Below are 19851 nucleotides of genomic sequence, written 5' to 3' on the forward strand. Positions count from 1 at the left end.
GAGCTGAAAGGAGAGGGTCAATTGGTTCAAGCAGGAAAAGAGTCAGACATTCGATAACTGGGACTTCATTTAGTCTCTATGCTTTTTCCTTAGCAAGTACTTACCTGCTCCAAAAATGTATGAACTTTACTGAATGTTGTGGATAAAAAACAAGTAAGAGATGGGCTGTTGCAAGGATCTCACCCACTCTTCAGAAGCCAGACCCAAGCACAGATCATGGATATAAGTTCCTTGCAACGTCAGTGCCATAGAAAGATAATATAAGGACCACATTATAAAGGTTATGCAATCCCCATATCTGAAGTTTGACTGGAACAAGAGTGACCATATCGCCCAAGCGAGGCTAATCAGAATAGACTATCTTCTCCAGGAATACAGAAATATTTTGAGATAAAGGAGACACTGATTAAAATGGGATGGCTTCAAGTAGTTGCATCTGCAATGTACATACTTGGAAAATGTGAGATCAGAAACCCCTACTCATAAACAGATAAGCAGTTGCAGAAAAAAAAAACCAGTTTGCAGAGTGAGAGAAGAATAAAGACCCTTTACAGAGATGTAGGACGGAGAGTCTGCACAATTTTCCAATTCCTCGTTCTGGTATCTTCCAGGCCTGGGTATAATTCTTCGCTTGGATTCTCAGAGACATCTGTATACTCTTAGAATAAATCTCCCATTTCAGCTTAAACCAACTTGAATTAGTTTCATTTACTGGGACCCAGAAAATTCAGTTTAAGAAACCAACACCTGGGGGTGCGTGGGTGGCTCAGTTGGTTAAGCATCCAACTTCTGCTCAGTTCATGATCTCAAAGCTCATGGGTTGGTGCCCCATGTAGGGCTCTGTGCTGACAGCTCAGAGCCTGGAGCCTGTTTTGGATTTTGTGTCTCCATCTCTCTGCCTCTCTCCCCACTCACCCCACTCATGTTCTGTCTTTCTCTCTCTCTCAATAATAAATAAACCTTATTTTTTTTAAAGAAGCCATCACCTGTACTTACATAAAGTAAAATTTTTTGATAATACCATAACACAACTTTCATCTCCAATATGCTAGCATCCTACTAGCAAAAAACATTTAAAATGGCCATGATGCTCACCCTTCCCTTTGTTTATCCATACTCTGTCTTCATCTTCTTGGGAAAGTTTTCACCATCTTCCATTGTACTTGGCTCACATACGAGTTAGCTGTTTGAGATAATAAAATCTTAGGCTGCAAAAGCTATTTAACCCATTTGCTATCTGACCCTGCACATATCTTGGGCATCCAGATGCCTCAGTACAATTTGATGATGCTAACAAGTCTGTCTGCCAGTTTCACTTGCTAAGCAAATGTCAACAACATTAAATGTTCACACTATGTATACCGCTAACGAAATAATATTCAGATGGAAAAAAATACATGGCAACACTCTGAATAGGGGAAGACATATAGAAAACATACAGGTAAAAACATCTTGACTTAGTGCTTGTTTGCATCCATCATAAGGAAGATCCTACAGTGTGGCAATTCCCTATCCAAGACCCCAGTGAGGGCTTGTGTTCCTTTGCAGCTGTTGGGGGAATTGGAGGATGTGACACACAGTCCGTGGGAAAACAGCCCAGAGTTTAGGAAAAAACACACACTACTCAACTGTCACATTTCCTAAATCACTCATGAATATATTTCCATAAGCACTAACAGTGAGATTATTTCAAGGATGCCCCATCTTGTCTACCACATCAAGATTTACAAAAAAGAGAATCTGAGAATGTGGGTAGAGGTGGGAGAGAATGTGTCCCCTGGGCCAGTAGCATGGGTTCACAAGCTACCATGTTCATGCTAGCCCTAAAGCCAAGGATCAATCTTTCCATTCCTTCTGCAAAAGAAACAACAATATCTAAAATATAAAAACACAGCCTCTTTATTTTCAGACCAATCCTTCAGCAAAATAAGCCTTTGGGAGAACATGAGACCTTCAATTTTGAATCTAAAATAGACATTCAGGCTACTAGGAATTCTGTGTTTGACCTAGTCCCAGCCACCACAGATACAGTACAAACTAAGAAAATAATTTTTATTCTTTACTGCAAAAGGAGAATTCCCTAGCATTTCTGAAGGTTTGATAAATCAGGAGAGCAGATACCAGAATGGTGAAGGCTGACACATAAGAGGGTGTTACAGAAATATTCAAGAATTGGTAATATACGATTTATGGAAAATTTACTATTTTATCATATGGGGAATCACCAGAATATATATTAAAATCTAAGTAGGATGTGTAAAAATTGGTGGGTGGGTAGAATCTACAGAATTCTACTCTGAGGTAGAAACACTGAATTGTTTACTTCAATCTGCTCATTTTCCTCCAGGATAATATGCAAGAGTTGAGACTCTGACTCCATACACATGGATTTGAATTCCAGTTTGAATTTCCTTTGTTATCTGTGACCTCTCAGCAAAATTCTTAGTCTGTCTTAGTCTCTCTTTCCTGTTCTGTGAAAAGAGGATGATAATCCTCACTTGACTAGGTAGTATTATAAGGACCTACAGAGACTGTTCCACAAAATATTATACAGTGCCTAACACAGAGTAAGCACTCATACATTCTAGCAAGTCTATATTAATTTGTTCATGTTCTTAAAATGGAAGAGGGAAGTGAAGTGATTTGCCCAAAGTCACAACAGGACTGTGACAGACATTAGCATAATACTATTCAGGAAATCTATAGCCTTGTATTATACTCAGAAATGTCCCCAGAGTATCTTTCATAGTGTATACATGAGACTAGAAAATATATCTCCTTTAACCCCTTTTTTCACCAACGTTTGCTAAGCAACTTGTGTCTGCAGCAATTCTGCCCCTTGATCCTCCACCCCTCTTACCTCTCCTATGCTATCCTTTTCTATTCTCACCCACTACCAGGGTATACACATTTTATCACCTAGGAAAAACAATGGAAAGAGTTGGCATTTACACACCGTTGCCTCTATGGCCTGCCTTGCTGAGTTGCACCATTTTGGAATCTCACAAACCCATGAACAGCACGCTTCTTGAACTCACTGGGTGCCAAAAGAAAGGGGAAACAATGAAAAAAAAAAAGAAAAAAAGAATCATTATTGAGAGCTTCTTATCTCTCAGACAATGAGATAGGAGCTTCTTTTGGATTACTTCTTTTTTTTATTTTTATTTATTGATGATGATGATGATGATGATGATGATGATGATGATGATTTTGGATTCCTTCTTCCAATAATCTCAACAATCCCCTCCAAAGATGCCCTTATTTTGAATTTGGAAATTAAATTAAACATCCCAATAATATTTTCTTAAACTTGATTCCATTTTAAAGTTGGTGAACCTTGGGCCCCTGGTCCAAAGTCAAACAGCTCATGAGTGGTGGAACCTGGTTTTGAATCCAGTCTAACTCCAGAATAGGAGCTGTTCAACTCTCCCAATAGAGAACATTAAAGAAATTGGAGGTCCAGGAGACTTGGTTGTTTATCCCAGGTTGTTTATTCTTGGTTGTTGTTTGTCTTTCAAATTGGAGCAATTACAGGGTAACATTTTAAAAAAGTGAGAATTTATTCAGGGCAGGCTATATCGATACATGTTCCAGGAAAGTATACACACACACACACACACACACACATACTCCATGGGGAAGATTAATCAGAGAAGGTTTTTGAAGGATATAAATATTGAGACTTTAATATTTCCATTCATTATTTGTGATCCACATCTGCCACAAAAGAGAAATCTTCCACCTAGGAAAACTATCTACTCCTTCCTCCTGGACTTAATTCAGGCCGTCTCTCTACCTGAATGGGGATGTCAATGATAACAGTGAAGACAGTGACGGCAATCACTGTAACAAAAGCTACCATTTACTGAAAGCTTACTTTGCATCAGAACCTATGCTAAGAGTTTTATGTGTATGATCTCATGTAATGCTCAATAGCAAGGAGGAGTAATAACAGCTGTTCTCCCCAGTTTACAGATGACAAATCTGAGATTTAAATAGGATAAGTAACATATTTAAGGCCACACATGCAATAAGGGGCAAAGATAGGACCAACTGCCAGGAGTAAAAACCTCTATGTATTGTATGCCACACACTTCACTGTCCTTATCATCCTTTTCACCTAATGCTGGTGTTCTTCAACCTTAGTGAATATCAGAATCACCCAGGCAGCTTGTCAAAACAGACGGCTGTCCCATTCTCCATTTTTCAGTAAGTTTGGGATAGGGAGAGCACAAGAATCTGTATTTCTAACAAGTTCCCAGGAGATGTTGATACTGCTGGTCCTAGGATAATACTTTAAAAACGACTGACCTAATAAAATCTTTTGTCCTTGTACCTATCAATGGGACAATACCAGTACCAAACTCATAGAGATCCCGGGAGGATTTAAGACTTAGTGTATGGAAGGCTCTTAGAGCTAGTGTCCCAGGCAAAGTAAATGATACACACATTATGATGTTGGTCTTTACTGTTGTTTTTTAATGTTCAAGGCTAAAAACAAATTTTCTAAACAGTCTAATCAGAATAATTTTCCTTTCTATATCTTAATATTGCCTTTGTGCCATTGCACATCAGTGATTGTATTTTATTGTATGTTGCATGTATAGATATTTAACTTTGATGATATACTGTCAACACTACAAGGCAGCAAATATGCAAATTTATACTGTTTTTCTGTCCTCCATAGTGCCTAGCATAGTGCTCCACAAGCATACATTAAATTGTTTGTGGCTTAATAATGAAATGATTCAAAAGCAGAGAGTGAATCTAGAAGCGATTTAAATTATACTATTAGAATCAATTTAGCAGAAGATTTAGTAAGATCCCTTAGGTCTCCTGATTCAGAGTCTAATGCCAGCCCTTAGTTTGTTGCACAGACCTAGATATAGCCATGGAAGAGGAGATAAACAGCCAATGTAATTACAGTGACATAATGGTTACACTTTTATAGCTGAGGGGAGCAGCAAATAGGATTTTAAAAATCAAATTAAAACTGTCATTCCACAACATTAAGTTTCCAGAATTTTCATTTTTTAATATTAATGATTTTTTTCTTCAAAAAGGAACAAACAATGCTAATTCTACTGCTACAATACTGTTAATGAAGAAATAAAGAATAATTTATCATTGCATAATTAACACAGTACAGTTAAGCATGTTTTAATGATTTTGTATAATGGCCTCTCATAACTAGATGATACTTGTTAGTCATAGTGGGGAAGGAAAACTATCCAAGGAATCATTAATGAAGATGGATAAACTGACCAGGTTTTTATTTTACTCTTTTATATAAAGTGTTTACAAGATTTCTTGGTGTATTTTGGCACTGTTTTATTCCTGAGCCTGTAGGTGACCAGATGGTTAATAAAACATTTTAACTGATTCAAGAAATGAAAGGCTAAGGAATAAAAGGCTAAGAATGCAACCCATGCAAGTCAACAGGCTTTCTTCTTTGCTTCCAAATGGTACCAACTCTTAACTTTGCAGGTGCATGAGACTTTGAAGATAGCAGAATACTGTTATCTTTAGCCATCTATGATACCTTAAAATTATCAGAATTAATGACGAAATTTATCAGAATTTTCTGTTTAAATCATTTTGGGAGTCAGGAAGTATGAAGAGAGGAAAAAATCAAAACATGAGTTAAAGGTGATAATACACATGATCTTATAGCTACTTTCTTTTAATAGTGTTCCCAAAAATAGACTTCTGAGTTATTGATGGTTGTATCTATAGGCAATGCTGCAAAAATTTCAATACCTACAACAAACACCTTTCAACATTCAATCAAAGCAGGTGCATATTCAGGTTTGAGTTATTATGTGGTAGGGGGTAAATAGTTGTGGTGGACAGTTACCTTTTGCCCATTGGAGAGGTTTTCAATAAGTGATCTACATGGCCACATCCAGCCTGAAGATACAATTATTTGACTCACATATTACTGAAATCCTATTTTAGTGTTCAACATATGCAATTTGAGAAATTACACTTATAAAATATATATTTCCAGCTGCTCTTTAGAAATCAGTTCATTGAGCAACATTGAACCTATTACATACAATCTACAGAGCAGTGTCGAGGGCTGTCCCCTTTCAGCAGGGACTTGTGTCTCCAGATCTCTAGATTTACATATTTTCTGTTGTATGATACTCGACCCTATTTCATCATTTATATTACCTGCTTGACCCCTATTGACATTTATATTTGTTATCCTGATCTACTATATCTCTAGCACAGTGGTTCTTATGGTCCCCAAACCAGTGGCATCAGCATCACCTGTGCATTTGTTAGAAATACAAATTCTCAGCTGTATATCAGACCTACTGAATCAGAAACTCTGGAGATAGGATCTACCACTCTGTGTTTAACAAGCCCTTCAGGTGATTCTGAAGTCCATTTAAGTTTGAGAATCATCTCTTGCATATCCAAGCCTTAAGATGCGTATTTATTCTTGGCTTGTTTTCATTTCCAGAAACCCGTGAAGGTTCAAAAATAGTGGGGACATTATTTTTGTCTTTATCATTTGTAGCAAAAATTTCATTGCACAAACTGAAAGAGAGGAACAGAGTCATCTCATGAGTAAAGCCATAGCTCTCTAATGCTTAGGTTTTCTGTATTCCAGCTGAAGTGTTTTTGTTTTTTTTTTTAATAGTTTATTTACTTTTGAGAGAGAGAGGGAAAGAGGCATTGAGAGAGGGAAACACAGAATCCAAAGCAGTCTCCAGGTTTGAGCTGTCAGCATAGAGTCAGATGCAGGGCTTGACTTATCAACGGTGAGATCATGACCTCAGCCAAAGTTGGATGCTTACCAGAATAAGCCACCGAAGCATTCCCAGTTGAAGTTTTATAGAGAGTTAGGAATATCAAGTTTCATCCGTGTCTATACATATTCCTAAAAAAATTTTTAATGTTTATTTTTTGAGAGAGAGACAGACTGAGAGCAGGGGAAGGGAAGAGAGAGAGGAAGACACAGAATCTGAAGCAGCTCCACGCTCCGAGCTGTTAGCACAGAGCCCAATGCGGGACTCGAACTCACAAACTGTGAGCTCATGACGGGAGCCGAAGTCGGCCATTCGGCCATTTGTGCCACCCAGGTGCCCCTCTACATATTTCTAAACAGCAAGGTGTTTTTCATGATAGAAAGAAGCTAAGGGAGGAAGGAAGAGCCTGTTTTTGATACCATGCAATTCTAAACTGCAAAGTTCAAGACCAAAATATTTTGTAAAACTTACACCTCACTTCCTCTACCTCCTCAAAGGCTAAGCACAGACCCAAGAGCAGAGGATGACAAAAGAATATGGACAGCAAAAGGGTGGTTTATTTGGTAGACAGTAATGCAACAGACTACTACAGTATCTGACCACATCTCTGAGCAGCTCAAATGACATCAGCAGCCACTTTTCTCTGGACTTTTTGTTTTATTAGAAAATTTAACCTATATTTTTTAAGGGTCTTTCATTTGAATTTTATTTGCAGCTTAACACATTCCTAACTGGTATGGATACCCCATCCACCATACACATAAAAAAAGAAAAAGAACATTTCATACAAAAACATATAAAACATACTCTCTTCAAATTATGGTTAGTAGAAGACTATGGAATTTCTGCCTTTTTTTCTTAAAATTATCAGTATTAAATTTTCAATAGTGTTCTTTGTCTTTTGCTTTATGAAATATGGAAAACAAATGGGTGTGTATCTCCCTTCACCTTAGATTACAATTTCATTAATTTTGACCACATAAGCTCTCAGTTTTCATTTTTCAAAATGTGACAGTATAATCTTGGGAATCCATATAAAAAGTTATTCTGTTAGCCAACTTGACAATAAATTATATTAAAAATAAATTAATTAAAAATTAAAAATTAAAAAGATTAAAATAAAAAAAAACTATTCTCATGGATCTTAACTCTTACTCTCTCTGGGTCTTTTCTAGCTCCTTTTTGTCATTCTTGACAAGTTTTAATTACTACATTACTTTGTACTTCTCTGTATTATATGTATTTTCTATTTTAGTTATGACACATTTATATCACACTAGTCCATTTAACTATGGTATAAACTTCAGGAAGGAGGTAATGATTGAGAACCCTTCTTTGACTCATTTTCTAATGTTTTTATGCGTTTTCTTTGCTTAATTTTCATATTTTTCTATAATGAAACTTTTCACTTATTTTAGTTGTGATTTCTTTGCTTTACCTCAATTAATTTGGCATTTCATCCCCAGAAAATATTAGATACTTACAATTTGATTCTTTTCTTTCCAAATAACTTATTCCTCACCAATTCTTTGTTTGTCCTAGCAAAACAAATTAGGCTATAACCAAGTCTTAGCTACAGAAATAGGTGTTGCAATACTGTTTATAATAACCAAATGTTTGGAAACAATCTGCTATCCAAAAATGGGAGAATGAATTAATCAACTGTAGTACCTCAAACAATGCAATATTTTGTAACCTTCAAATGGAATGGAATGATATGTATCTGTATATAAATATAGCTAGTGGAAAAAGCAGGGTACAAGGCATTACATAGGGTCTGATTTTATTTTATGGTGAGGTAATAAAGGAAAGTTGTATTATCTTTTTTGCATATTCTATTTTATCTGTATAACCTAATTTATTGATATAGTGCCTTAAGCTCTTCCATCAAAATCTTGATCTATATGTCTGTCAAATAGAAAGATCCCATCTCAGCATGGTGATGTATAAGAAAGAAGCACAACTTTTAACTCTGAGAGTATTGAAGAAAAATGTAGATATCTTTACTGAAATGTTTTCAGAATATATGGAAGGATTAATGGAAAATTGCATGTTACAATATTCAGCAAACTTCCTTATCTTCTCACACAGTAAAACTCCCTAAAAGTTGTTTTACCACTTGATCTCCCCCAAATCTCACACCACATGGCAGCTACTCCACTTCTCCTCTTCTTTCTCCTAGAGCCCTCCAAAATGTCTCTCCCTATCTCTGTATTAGTTTTTCTTTTCCTAATGCCCCCTTCCCTTCCTAGCTACTTTTTCACTAAGTAAATCAATCTAAAGATAGTATTCTCTTTCTGTTTTGTGTACTACTATCTCTACAAATTTTTGTACAGAAGCAGTCAAACAAAAGACCTCCCTTAACAATGTGGCAGGAAGGGGATTGGAGAACAAAGAATAAATTGAATTGGTTCTTTAACACCTGTATTATACTTTACTAATGGTCCTTATGTTACATTTTACTTTGAGGTTAATACAGTATTTTCAGACCAAATTACAACTTCTATAAGCATCTATTACCTTTATAATCAGTATCAAAAACAAACAAAACAAAAAAGCAAAAGATAAATGCCAAGAGAAATTACCTGCCAGTTTCCATTATTCCCCCTGTTCTATTAAGGGAAGTACTCATAGTCTCTACCCTTTGTTTCTTTGCTTTGGGTGAGTCACTCACAACATAACATACTTGACCAATAGATTTTATTTCTCAACAACTGGAGACTTGTTTTAACTCTGCAAAGTTTTAACTCACCCATTGTCAAGGGTCACTAACCCTGAATGCCTATTACATTTGTAGCCAGGGACTACGAGAATACCAAAACCATACAGACAGTATCTTGCTCATTCACTTGCATCGCATGCAGTGCAAGTGGGCCTGCTCCAGAAAACATACCCAAAGGCACTTCATCATATACAAGGTGGGCACCACTTAGTGCAGGATCACATCCAAAAACTGAAAACCAAAGCCAAAGCTAAAGCCAAAAGAATGCATAATGCATGGGAATAAAGAGCATTTAACAAAACAGCAATCACAAGCCTCATCAAGTTTCCCAAGACATTTTAGGAACTGCCATCAAAAACTCATTGTTTCTAAACATGTCTTTAATAATCTTGAGTTCCAAATAATTCTGCAGAGAAACAAAATTGTGATAGCATGTGTCTCAATGGCATCACCATATATCTAATGAAGAACAAACAAAGCACAAAGTAAAAATAAAACTTAAATCACACCAAATTTCAACTTTTGAACACATGTACCTCAGAGCTACTATTTCATTTAAATCAACACGACCTATTTGCTAGTAGGAGGTTTTATACCTTAATTGAAAGAGCCTATAGTTTCTTGTTCTCTCAAAAAGACATTTACTTCTTGTAAGTGGACAAACATCAAACAAATATAGCTCTAAACATCACAGCACCCAACAATTGAAATCTATTTGAAATAGAAAGAATTTATAAGTGCCAATGGTTTGCATAAAACTCAGAAAAATATACCAAGAAGAAAAGGGGGGCAGGACTTTATAGTCAGCTTGTCATTCCCAATTAGCACCAATTCCCTTAACCATTTCATTCATTCTTACAAAGATAAGTGCTTTTAAATGGAAAACATGCCCTAAAGAAAGAACATGGCTTTTAGCAATCACCCTTTGGAAATAGGACCTTTATAATGGTGTAATTTTTGATACATTAAATAAAAGTCCTCATTACAATCATCTAGAAATTCTACATTTATTCTAAATGTGGAAAAGATTACAAAGAAATAAAGTTTGCCATTTGAGAGTTTGCAATTTGCAAGTGTCAATAAGTATTATTAAAATTCTTTTAATGATTCTCCATTTCTTCTGCAATTTGACAGACTTAGGAACTACAATTTTGAGTGCAGAGCTCAAGACAGCGGAAAAAGAACTTTCCAAAGCACAGAATATTTAACCACATTGAATGAACACAAATAAATAAATTCTTAGTAGGTGCAAATGATTTCTTATCACACAGGAAAAAATCTAAACTCCCTTGTTCCCATTGCCTGGGAGGAACTACTTCATCTGACATCTGTTCTCACACCATCAGCCGTACTGGCTCCACTCTGGACACAAGAGTCTTCTTTCTATTCCTTGAACCAGCCAAGGGTATCCTCACACATGTGTATTAGCACTTGCTGCTCCCTCTTTCTAAAGGGGTCTGGACTTAGAGCTGTGTATGGCAAACTGTGACTCCTCACCATTCAGGTCTCAGCTCACATGGCCTCTACACAAAAGGACCTTCCTGGGTTGCCTTATCTGAATTCAATACTCATTCATTACTTCCTTTCAAATAGCCTTTTTTTTAAAATTATTATTACTTCATCATCAGTAGTCATTACTCTCCCTAATAATCGACCTATTTGTCTTCTATTTATTGTTGAGACCCTCCTTTTCTTTGTAATGTAACTTCCATGAGAGACAGAGACTTACATTTCTTAAGTCCAGTAAATACTTGAAGACTGCACGAGAGAAGGTAGAGAAATTCAAGACAAGGGCTGGTTAAGCAGCTGACCCAGATAGAATCTGTACCCTATCCTGGAAGTAGGATAGCTGGATGAAGGAAAGACTTTGACACAAATGCATAATAGAGAGCTTCCATTTCATCTCCATGTGGAGCACAGCAGGGAGGAGAGCCCTTTCTCTATGCATTCAGCACTAAACATGGTTCTAACACAATTGGCTTTCTTCCTGAGCGTTGTTTGAAGACTTTGAATGAGGCAACTCTTAGGTGGGAAAGATCTGAAGAAGCAGATGTTCCTGAAACTGCCCTTTCTCTCTTATCACCCTTTCTCTCCCTGCTTCTGCACACTTTTACTGTGATCCTTGGAAGCTCCGAAGTTCATGGTCACCATGCCAGCTGATCTCTAGGAGTGTATACTGTTCTCCGGTTAATCCATACTGAAGTGTAGAGCATGTCTTTTCTGTTCCCTATGCGTCAACCAAGCAACTTGTACTAAACATCTCAGAGAAAGGAAAAGCAGGAGATAAAATAATTTGCCAACTTCATTTTAAATTGATTTGGCAGGCAAGCTTTAAATGTGCCTATCATTTTCCCCTTCCAAGTTCCTTTGCCTTGTATATAATCCCATCTGAGGTAGAAAAAGTACACATCATGGTCAGAGCAGAAGCTTCAAAATTTTAGCCTGTAATAAATTTAGATTGTTCTTAATTCCAGAATATTGATTTGAGGTCAGGCATTCAACAAGCATTTAAAGAGCACCAATTAACTATGCACTGAATGTGGCCCTAGATACTTCATGATTGGCAGAATTGGGGGGGGAGGATATAACTGACTATTAATATATTAATCATCATAATGAGTAGATAAGAAACTATTACTGTCTTCATAAATGCTAAAATATCATTTAAGAAAACTCAATCTCTACTCTTGGTTTAAAAATATATATTATTTGAGAAGTAAGTATCAACAGCTATTTCGGCATGAAAAAATTACTAAGATTTTAACTTTATTGCTTCTACATTTAAAAACAATTTAATTCTCTTGACAATTTTAGGAAGGAGGGTTTTCATTTAGGTTTTTTTTTTTTGTCATTAAAATGTCAAATCTAAGCCTCAAAGAGGTTAAGACAGTTACCCAGGCATACAAAATTATGAGCCAAGAATAAGAACCCAAACTCACGTTTATCTAATTCCCAAAGACATGGTTTTTGCATTCATCATGTTGCCTCATGGTCACAGTATGAATAAGATTATGTAATACTATAGAGAACTGAACTTCTTCCCAGAGAGCTATGACATGTGAGGTCAGGTTAAGCATCAAACTGAACATTTGTAAAATGCTTGGTAAAAACTGGAATGTTACAAGTGTTGACTTGGCATGACGTATTGTGTTAACTCTACTCCAGAGTGATCTAAAGGCAACAATGAAATTGTGCTGAGGGTGCACAGAATCTATGCTCAGTTGAATGAATCTAGCAGGGATCACTAGTTGCTGGCCTTGCCCCGAGTTCTCCTCTTCTGCCTCAGTGCACATCTAGATTATCTTTCACAGTCTCCTTTATAATCAGAGGTGACTATATAATTGAGATCTACCAATGGAAAGGAAGCAGAAGTGATGTTGACCATTTCCAGGCAGAAACCACAAAAATCTCTTAGATGCTCCCTTCCCTATATAGATGGCCTAAATGGAAGTGATCTTGGAAGATATATATTGAAAATGGCAGAGTTTCTCTCAGCCTGGGTCCCGTTGTACCCCAAAACAATGAGAAAGAAAGCCACCCACTGCTATTCACCTGCCTACTACTGTTACTGAGGAATAAATGATTTCTTTGAGCTATTTTACAAGAGTAGTTGACCCATCTTCGTAAAAAGAACTAGATTCCATCATACTTGTTGAACTATACTGAAGGCTAATATTTACCCAAGTTTTGGGCTCAGCATTTCCTCCTCCTCAGTACTTTTCTTTACCACCTTTGGCACTTCTACTCTTATAGCTTTCTTAGTTTCTGCAAAGTTTTCCCTAACCTCAAAGAGGATATTTCATAGCCCTCTAAAATTTCCTCCCTTGTGTTTCAGAAGCAGAGAACAAATTAACCTTGTTAATTCTTACTTGAGCAGGTGCCAAGAGAATTCCATATACCAGGTCCCTAGAAAAGGCCTGACCTTGACCCTGAATACATTTTTCTGCCTTGTTTAGTTTTCCTGAGCAATCTAAGCATTTTTTCTGTATTTAAAGTGAGTATAATGCTTTATCTCTTATGATAGTAAACTGATACTTACCTTGGCACATAGTAGGCATTCAAATATTCATCAGATATTATTTATCATTTATGACTTTAAGAAGATTGAGATAAAATTCCAATGTTATAGCTCTGTACATCAAGACAACATCATACTCAAAGTAAAGCTAACAAACAAAATCTCAAAAATCTACACAATGGACAAACTCACTGAACTATGGGCCAAAACAATGTGATTTTCTTAATCAAACTGAAAAATCTCACACTGAGGTCACTGAGGTGTCCTCCACCTTTTACCAAGATGAGATAGGCCCAGACACTTGGCCATGTTTTGGCATCTTTGGGGAATGCAAACCAGATATCATAAATTTGCCCAAATTGGTTAATCTGAAAGCACTGAGACAGCCTTACCTCATGTCCCTTCCTCACTAGGAAAAACTAAACAAAACAACTACTCCTTGGTCCCTCCTAATTCCACATGAATGAAGGACAGAATGAAACCATAAAAACATTATCTAAAAGTACAGCAGATAAACAGCATTAGACATTAGCATGCATTTTAATTGTTTTAACACCCATATTATTACTGTTAGTCTTTAGATTTGTAGATTTCCCTATAGAATAGTGTTATTGCATTGCTTTGTTTTTGTAGCTTTGTGTGCTATCACATTTTGCTAATTTAGTTATGTGTTATTTATTTGAAACCAAAGTGACCCCTCAGCCAAAAGCCATTGCAAATACACAGCCAGTTCTCTTGCTTCTATTTGCTCTATAGGCACACACAGCTGGACCTTGGAATTAACTTTTACAACACATTCCCTTTCCTTCCAGATGCCACAATCCTTCTGAATGTATTCAGAATACAGTTTCTAATCATCAGTACTGCTTCCTATTCAGGGATTTAAACACCTATAAGCTAAAGTTGTATCCCTAGAGAATGGTCCCATACTCTACTTCCATTTCTCATAGTTTATTCTTTCTCCGAAGAGAGAACCAATTTGCCTCAGTATATCACCACTTGGTCAAATCAACTCAAAACTGTCCAATCAACATAACCTCTAAAGCAAACAAACTAGGAATTGGGCTCATGAAAGAAATACAGTTAGCATTTACATCCATCACCACACTACTCAGAAGCTGTTCACTAAATCTATTCACTCAGCAGCATTCTTAGATGCTACAGTTTTTGTATTGAGATGCACAATACGACAATCCCAGAACAGATCAACAGAGTAAGCTTTTACAATGCAATAGCTTTTCAGCAAGACAGACGTTTCTCTCTGTATAGGGACTTGCCACAGTTTAGGCAGAAGTGGGATGGAAGGGTCTCTTATTTCAGACTAGAGAGCAAAAGTGTGTAATGCATGTCAGACTCCCATCACATAATACTTCCATGGAATAGAACCATCTGGAAGGTTTACTATATGTATCAGTGCTGTGCAAGAGAGTATAATGGTACACAAATGCAAGTCACACATGTAATGTTACATTTTCTGGTAGCCACGTTCAAAATGTAAAAAAAAAAAGAAACAGGTGAAATTAATTTTAACGATATATTTGAATTTACCCAACATATCAAAAATACAATAATTCCAACATGTAATCAATATTTTAAAATTTATCAATAAGTTATTTTAGAGCACCTGCATGGGTCAGTTGGTTAAGCACCCGACTCTTGGTTTCAGCTCACCGTTCATGGGATTGAGCTCCGCGTTGCGCTCTGTACTATAAGTGCACAGCCTGCTTAGGGTTCTGTCTCTCCTCCCTCTCTGCCCCTCCCCTAGTCACGTGCTCTCTCTCTCTCTCTCTCTCTCTCAACACAAATAGACATTAAAAAATAAGTTATTATACATTTTTTATTTATATTGTCTTTAAAACCTGTTGTTTATTTTATAGTTACAGTGTATCTCAACTTGGATGAGCCATATTCCAAATGATAAATAGCCACATGTGGCTACCATATTGGACAGCCAGCTTTATGTTTGGGCACAACATCATGTTTTGGGCACAATATCATTTCCTGGAACAATCCCCTGTACCACTTAACTCTCCAGTTAGCTAGCCCTATTCACACTCAAAGCTCAGAATTATTCAACACATATTTATTAAGTGTGTACAATATTCCAGGCAGATCTCTAGGGTCAAAGGATAAGGAATGGACAAGACAAAGTCTCTGTCTTTCAAAGCATAGCAAGTACAAACATTCACCCAGAGAAGCTTGGTCTGATTCCTTGATAGAATAGGAGAGGACCTGTCGCTCTGTTAAATGCTTTTATAGTACATACTCTTCCTTCCGAGGATGCTTCCTAATTTAAATCATTTGCCAAATAACTACCTTAATAGACTGCAAAGATTCATAAAAGTAAAAATAATATCTCATTCATTGCTGCACCCCAAAGCCTACCCAGCAGTCTGTGCCTGGCACAGAGCAGATGTACAAAATACTAGTTGAACATAAGAAAGGAAGGAGAGAGGAAGGAGAGAGGAAGGAGAGAGGAAAGAAGAGAGGAAGGAAGAGAGTGAGGGAGGAAGGAAGAGAGTGAGGGAGGGAGGAGAGAGGAGGGAGGCAGGGAAGGTGGGAGGAGGAAAAAGAGGGAGGAAGGTGGGTAGAGAGATATGCAAAGATAGAAGTGAGGCAACTCTAAATATCAGTGAGGTTCATTAGCTAAATGGCATAGCTAGCTGCCTTAATTTACCATTCTCTACCTCATTTATACTGAGCCCTTTCTGAACTCTCCCAAGCTTCATACAATCAGCACTTCATACCTTGAATTTCATTTACTATTTTCCTGGATTTACTTCAACAATGTTTCAATTCTGGACATGTCCTAAAAATATCTATGAAGGGGCTATATATTTTATAGCCACTCCAGTACATTTTGAAAACTTTTTATCCAGTTTATATTATATCATATGCATTCAAAAGAAGCTGGCTGGCTTTTATCACTGTCATCTTGCCAAGGATCAAAAGAATAGTTGTAAGCTGCCCACACCTAGCTCTAATTACAGAGATTCGCAGATACTTCCTTGCGATGGCCTATTAACTCTTCACCGACTTAGTCACAAGAATTTCTTTTTCAGGCAGTGATTTTTTTTTTTGTTAAAGCTTTTTAGTTTTTGCTAGAACATATCATATATGCATATTAGACACCTTCAAATTTATGTTTCAGTCAAAACTTCAAAATGTTTTATGACATCTGTTGGGTTTTTTAATCTCTTTACTCTAAATCCATATTTTAATCATTGTCTCATTTATTTCATCTACCTATAGATTCAGCTAAGTTGGTCGACACAGAAACTCTTTGCAGCCCTCCATCCCCACCCTTCCACCAACACACATAGCATCAATTCAGATTATATTAACTCTGATATTCATGAAGATCCATGGAAGCAATAGGCAAAGATTTGGATCCTCCTTCTCTAGGAAGGTAAGTGTGGTCCAAGTACCAGCAGCACAGACATCACCTGGGAACTTGTTAGAAATACATACCTTCAGGCATCTCCCAGGCATACCAAATCAGAGAATCTGGGGATGGGACCCAGCAATCTGTTGTGTTATGGAGCCCTGTAGGGGAGCCTCATGTACAATCTGATGCAGAGTTGAAAAACCCTGCTCTCAGTCAACCTCTTGTTCTGTGCTAGGGTGCAGCATTGAGACAAGAGTGAATTATCCCACTGTGTACTTGCTTTTGGAAATGAAATGGGGTACCATGATAGAGAAACATATTTAGAGAGCATATTTAAACTTTGAAATGATAAAAATATAAAACTATAAACTGAAATTTACAAAGAATGGCACAAGTATTGGAAAAAAACCACATAAATTGTTTAAACTCTTAAATTGAAAATCCATCAAATTTCATTGTAAAGGGGAAAAGAAGTCACTGGGACTATTTTCAAATCTACAACATTTCTGAAGTCAGATTCCAAGTTGTCTTTCAGTTTTTGTTTATAGTATTTTTAGATCTCTCTCTGCATGCTATGTTTTCCTTTAGACACACTGCCAACTTTTTGTATCTGTCATCTGGTTTTGAAAATGAGGTTTCTCATCATTTTTTAAGCATTTCACCATTTCAATTGTCACACTAATGCTTGGTACATCTGGAAGTTCCTATGATAGGATGGATTTAGAATCTACATTTAAAAGCGTGTCAAATAATTACCAATATTTAATTTCATGTTCCTTCAGAAAAAAGAAAAATCCATTAGAGGTTCTACAGTTCTTCTTCCGTGCCATCTCCTAAATTAAACTTCATATTAAAAAAACTAGATTCTAGGATTTCTCAGGCTTCACATTTTCAAATTTAAATTCAAAAAAGCAGAAAGAAATGATATGGAATGAAGTGATTTATCCTAGGGGTTTGTTCTTTTTAAGTATAAGATAAACCGAGAATCGCAAGGGGAAGAGGAGGGGAGCAATCACATGAGCCGGGCTGGCATCCTCATGTTATTTCTGTATGTGATTACATATTGCTTTGGGGTTTCTATTTCAAGCACTAGTCATTTATTTTTTCCTCCAATACAAATGTATTCTTGATGACTAGGATATCGTTTTAATTATTTTTAATAAAAATCATTTGGCATCCGTGACCTTTTATAGTGTTTCTGCAAAGGGTTCAAAGTATTAAACAAAAGTATCCTTCCATCCCCAAACTGTAATATGACTTCAGAAAGTTAATTAATGTCACATCCTGAAGGATTAGGCTGTGAATGTTGTTTGGGATGGTAGCAAAGAGTATAAACTTGGGAATCAAATTGCACAGGTATGAATTTAGATTTGCCACTTCCTTGCTAGATAGATGACCTTGAGCAATTCCTTAAACTCTGCATTTAAAATTTATCATCTAGGGGCTCCTGGGTGGCTCAGTCAGTGACAGGTCAAACTCCTGATTTCAGGTCAGGTCATGATCTCATGATTCCTGAGATCAAGCCCCGTATCATGCTCCATGATGAGCGTGGAAACTACTTGGGATTCTCTCTGTCTCTGTCTCTCTCTCTCTCTCTCTTTCTCCCCTTCCCCTCTAATGCACTCTCTCTCAAAATAAATAAATAAACATTAAATAAATAAATAAATAAATAAATAAATAAATAAATAAATAAATAAAATTTATCTATAACAAGTGAATGGAAATTTATTTAGCTCTTGAATTGTTGTTAGCAAAGATCAAATAAATCAGCCCATGTAAAGGGTCTATCACAATGTCTAATACATAGTTTCAAATATTTATGGACATATTTTACTGATAAAATTTAATAAGCCTCTCTGAAAGGATGCTTTGATAAGAAGTTCTTTAAGTTAGGGACAAGTTTATTAATACCTTCTGTCCTGGTATTAGCTGATTTTCCATCAATTTGTCAAAATGAATGATGGATAAGTAACTGCACAATTAGTGGGTGTGTCCAAGAAGATCAGATTAAGGGAGCTTTCTTGGGAAATTGGTGATAAGATGTGCCACATTCCCTGTAATCATCCCTTCCTATCCATAGGTGCCATCCACCTGTTCCTCTATTCCATACCCCACATCTCCAACACAAAACTACTGTCCATCATATACACACGAGGAAGCAGAAAGGTTCCCACTGCTCAAGAATCTGTGGGCCACATGCAGTTCTCTCCTGACTACTCTCTCCACCTAATGGACAAACAGTGCCTTGTTATACCACAAAGGTATATATACCTTATCTATATATATAAATATATAGATATTTAGATATATGTATTTAATATCATAATATGAAAACACAATAAAATATAATATAGTATAAAGGAATACTGACAGCCTTCAACTGATGATGGTTCAACTTACACATTTTTTGACTTTACGACAATGAGAAAGAATTATGTAAGTGTACTTTGAAATTAGATTTTTTTTTTCTGGGCTAGCACTATGCAGTAGGATACTTTCTCCACGCAGTGGACAGTAGCAGCAAGCAGCAGCTCCCAATCACACACGCAATCCCTAGGATAAACCACCTATACACGTACAACCATTCACATTTTACTTTCAGTATAGTATTCAATAGCTGACAAGAAATCTTCAACACTTAGTTATAAAATAGGCTTGGTGCTAGATGACTGTGCCCAACTCTATAATAATGTAGGTGGTCTGAGTAAATGTGAGTGGGTGAGGTTAAACTAGGATGATGGGTAGGTTAGGGGTATTAAATGCATATATATATATATATATATATATATATATATATATATATATATTCCATAAAACAATGAACACTCATCTTAGAAAACACTGCATGAGTATATGGATATTTCCAGCCATTACATATAAATACATACACACAAAATTTTGGTAACCCACGGATATATATTTATTACAGTTTATAGAAGTAGCAATAACAATATTCTCTTCT

The 19851-nt window shown here is 36.4% G+C and overlaps 1 protein-coding gene across 1 annotated transcript in view; it reads right to left on the reverse strand.

Moving 5' to 3' along the window:
* TENM2 (teneurin transmembrane protein 2) overlaps positions 1–16310 on the reverse strand; it is a 982382-nt gene extending 966072 nt beyond the window's left edge. Inside the window, exon 1 of the mRNA XM_053222896.1 lies at positions 1096–16310. The gene's annotated coding sequence lies outside the window, so the exon portion shown is untranslated. The remainder of the gene's footprint in view (positions 1–1095) is intronic.
* Positions 16311–19851: the final 3541 nt, after the last annotated feature.

This window comes from Acinonyx jubatus, chromosome A1, assembly GCF_027475565.1.
Source record: "Acinonyx jubatus isolate Ajub_Pintada_27869175 chromosome A1, VMU_Ajub_asm_v1.0, whole genome shotgun sequence".
Taxonomy (NCBI): domain Eukaryota; kingdom Metazoa; phylum Chordata; class Mammalia; order Carnivora; family Felidae; genus Acinonyx; species Acinonyx jubatus.